This window comes from Macrobrachium nipponense, chromosome 48 (assembly GCF_015104395.2).
Source record: "Macrobrachium nipponense isolate FS-2020 chromosome 48, ASM1510439v2, whole genome shotgun sequence".
Classification (NCBI taxonomy): Eukaryota; Metazoa; Arthropoda; class Malacostraca; order Decapoda; family Palaemonidae; genus Macrobrachium; species Macrobrachium nipponense.
This window is the reverse complement of record NC_087223.1, coordinates 19,295,204-19,299,124: the sequence shown is the minus strand read 5'-3', so window position 1 is coordinate 19,299,124 and position 3,921 is coordinate 19,295,204.

The following is a 3,921-nucleotide window of genomic DNA, read 5'->3' as shown; positions in this document are numbered from 1 at the left end:
TACTTGATAATGTATCATACTCGTACATTTATGGTTCCAGTTATGTAATGTAAATATATAGTTGGAGAGAGAGAGAGAGCGCGCGTTTAGGTAATGGTCCAACATATGTTGCATTATCGTAGGAATTTGAATTCAACCCTTTGTTTTTATGTGCGTTATTTTCTATGTCTCCTTTTGTATATTTGTTGACGTAACTGACGTGGACAGATACGAATTTAGTGTGTGTATGTGTGAGTGTGTATGTATGAGAGAGAGAGAGAGAGAGAGAGAGAGAGAGAGAGAGAGAGAAAGTCAATGTCAGCGCCTCAATCTCCTGCAAGTCTTCGCGAGAAGAAGAAGCCTTTGTTGACATCTGTGGGTCGAAGATCTCACCACCTCCTTGGTTAGTCCTTCGTAAAAGATTTTTTTCTTTTTTATTTCCCCTTTCATTTTTTATCTTTCATCGAAAAAGTTTTGGACCGTTGACTGACGCGGTAAAAGGTCAGCCAAATAGCGAATGAATACTTCAGAGGGGAGTTCTTTGTCAATCAGCTTCGCGTGAGCGCCTTGAATTATCGGATTTCAAATGGTCATTATATACACTGTGGTTGACCGACTCCACGAGGAAGCCCTCGATTTGCCTTTCCGGTATTCTGCAGAGGTATTCGTCTACTCTAGAATAAATTCGCTTTTGTTTCGTGCATGCTACATCCTAGAATACACTACCATTAATTCTGTGGAATTTATTCAATAGAATAACTCATTATTCAGCGTTCACGACTTTAAATTTAATCCCCGAAAGTTTGGACATCAAATCAAAGGATTCTGATTTCTGGTCTAACCATTTTAATTTCGGATCCGGAAGACGTTTGAAAAGTTCGTCTGTCACGTCTGAAGTATTCGTTTGGAACCATTCCAGCCTTGCTCCATCGAGATTTAGAAGGAATTTCGGGAATTGTATATTACCAGCTAATTTAAGCGGTGCTTTCTAAAGGGTAAAACTTGTAAGAAAAATTAGGAGGAACTGTAGAGAGTTTTTTCTGAAATTGAAAACTTAACAAGACGTAGTTTTAAATTTAGTTGAGCTCTGCATTTTTTACGGTCCTAAGAGCCTTTGCTCTGTATTTTTTTGTGGTTTCTTAGAACCTTGCTCTGCATTTTTATGTTCCTTACAAACCTTTGCTCTGCAGTTTTATGGTTCTTAGAAACCTTTGCTCTGCAGTTCTATGTTCCTTAGAACCTTTGCTCTGCAGTTTTATGTTCCTTAGAACCTTTGCTCTGCAGTTTTATGTTCCTTAGAACCTTTGCTCTGCAGTTTTATGTTCCTTAGAACCTTTGCTCTGCAGTTTTATGTTCCTTAGAACCTTTGCTCTGCAGTTTTATGTTCCTTAGAACCTTTGCTCTGCAGTTTTACGTTCCTTAGAACCTTTGCTCTGCAGTTTTATGTTCCTTAGACCTTTTGCTCTGCATTTTTGTGGTTCTTAGAACCTTTGCTCTGCATTATTATGTTCCTTAGAACCTTTGCTCTGCATTTTTATGTTCCTTAGAACCTTTGCTCTGTTTTTTATAGTTTCTTAGAACCTTTGCTCTGCATTTTTATGTTCCTTAGAACCTTTGCTCTGCAGTTTTATGTTCCTTAGAACCTTTGCTCTGTAATTTTATGGCCCTTAGACCTTTTGCTCTGCATTTTTGTGGTTCTTAGAACCTTTGCTCTGCATTATTATGTTCCTTAGAACTTTTACTCTGTTTTTTATAGTTCTTAGAACCTTTGCTCTGCATTTTTATGTTTCTTAGAACCTTTGCTCTGCAGTTTTATGTTCCTTAGAACCTTTGCTCTGCAGTTTTATGTTCCTTAGAACCTTTGCTCTGCTTTTATGGTTCTTAGAACCTTTGCTCTGCATTTTTAAGTTCTTAGAACCTTTGCTCTGCATTGTTTATGTTCCTTGGAACCTTTGCTCTGCAGTTTTATTTTCCTTAGAGCCTTTGCTCTGCTTTTTATGGCTCTTAGAACCTTTGCTCTGCATTTTTATGTTCCTTAGAATCTTTGTTCTGCAGTTTTATGTTCCTTAGAAACCTTTGCTCTGCAGTTTTTATGTTCCTTAGAACCTTGCTTCTGCCTTTTTATGTTCCTTAGAACCTTTGCTCTGCAGTTTCTATGTTCCTGAGAACCTTTGCTCCGCATTTTATGTTCCTTAGAACCTTTGCTCTGCATTTTATGTTCCTTAGAACCTTTGCTCTGCATTTTTATGGTTCTTAGAAACCTTTGCTCTGCATTTTTATGTTCCTTAGAACCTTTACTCTGCATTTTTATGTTCCTTAGAACCTTTGCTCTGCACTTTTATGGTTCTTAGAACCTTGCTCTGCACTTTTATGTTCCTTAGAACTTTGCTCTGCATTTTATGTTCCTTAGAACCTTTGCTCTGCATTTTTATGGTTCTTAGAACCTTTGCTCTGCAGTTTTATGTTCCTTAGAACCTTTGCTCTGCATTTTTATGTTCCTTAGAACCTTTGCTCTGCAGTTTTATGTTCCTTAGAACCTTTGCTCTGCATTTTTATGTTCCTTAGAACCTTTGCTCTGCAGTTTTATGTTCTTTAGAACCTTTGCTCTGCTTTATGTTCCTTAGAACCTTTGCTCTGCATTTTTATGTTCCTTAGAACCTTTGCTCTGCAGTTTTATGTTCCTTAGAACCTTTGCTCTGCATTTTTATGTTCCTTAGAACCTTTGCTCTGCTTTATGTTCCTTAGAACCTTTGCTCTGCATTTTTATGGTTCTTAGAACCTTTGCTCTGCATTTTTATGTTCCTTAGAACCTTTGCTCTGCAGTTTTATGTTCCTTAGAACCTTTGCTCTGCTTTATGTTCCTTAGAACCTTTGCTCTGCATTTTTATGGTTTTTAGAACCTTTGCTCTGCTTTCTATGGTTCTTAGAACCTTTGGGCTCTGCAGTTTTATGTTCCTTAGAATTCCTCTGCTCTGCATTTTTAAGGCATTTTTTATGGTTCCTAAGAGCCTTTGCTCTGTATTTTAATGTTCCTTAGACTTTTTGCTCTGCTTTTTATGGCTCTTAGAAACCTTTATTCTCCATTTTTTATGTTCCTTAGAACCTTTGCTCTGCTTTTTATGGTTCTTAGAGAACTTTGCTCTGCATTTTTATGTTCCTTAGAACCTTTGCTCTGCTTTTTATGGTTCTTAGAAACCTTTGCTCTGCATTTTTATGTTCCTTAGAACCTTTGCTCTGCATTTTTATGTTCCTTAGAACCTTTGCTCTGCAGTTTTATGTTCCTTAGAACCTTTGCTCTGCATTTTTATGTTCCTTAGAACCTTTCGCTGCATATTATTGATCTTAGAACCTTTGCTCTGCTTTTTACGGTTCTTAGAAACCTTTGCTCTGCATTTTTGTTCCTTAGAACCTTTGCTCTGCATTTTTACTTATTTATCACCTTTTTCCTGTAACTTATCTCTCTCTCTGTACAGGTTGATTTCCCTTTGGAGTCCTCTTGGGTCTACAGTCTGCTGACTCTTTCTTTAAGGGATTTCAACTGGTGATTTTAAGAAAGATGAGAGAGTCATACTCTACAAAGTGTCCTAGAATTAAATCTGCAGCCAACCAAGTTCATTTCCCTGTGAAACCAATGACACCACATAAAAACTGAACTTAGGAAACCTGTCTGTCAGGTACAGCAAGTACCTGTAACAACGTATATCCACATATTGTTCCTGTGTAACAGATGGTCCTTAAATAAGTTTACAGAGTGACAGTGTCCCGGCCCAAGCTTTGGGACAGTGCGTTAATATACCAAGGGTCAAAAATTGTCGTCTTGGCCCCTTTCGCGTACTCCCGTCATTTCTTAATAGTGTGTCACCCTGTTCGGTAACTGGCTCTAACCTGCATGTCCCAGTCAAGCCCAGGTATATCCAGCTAAGGGGATATGATACAAACTGA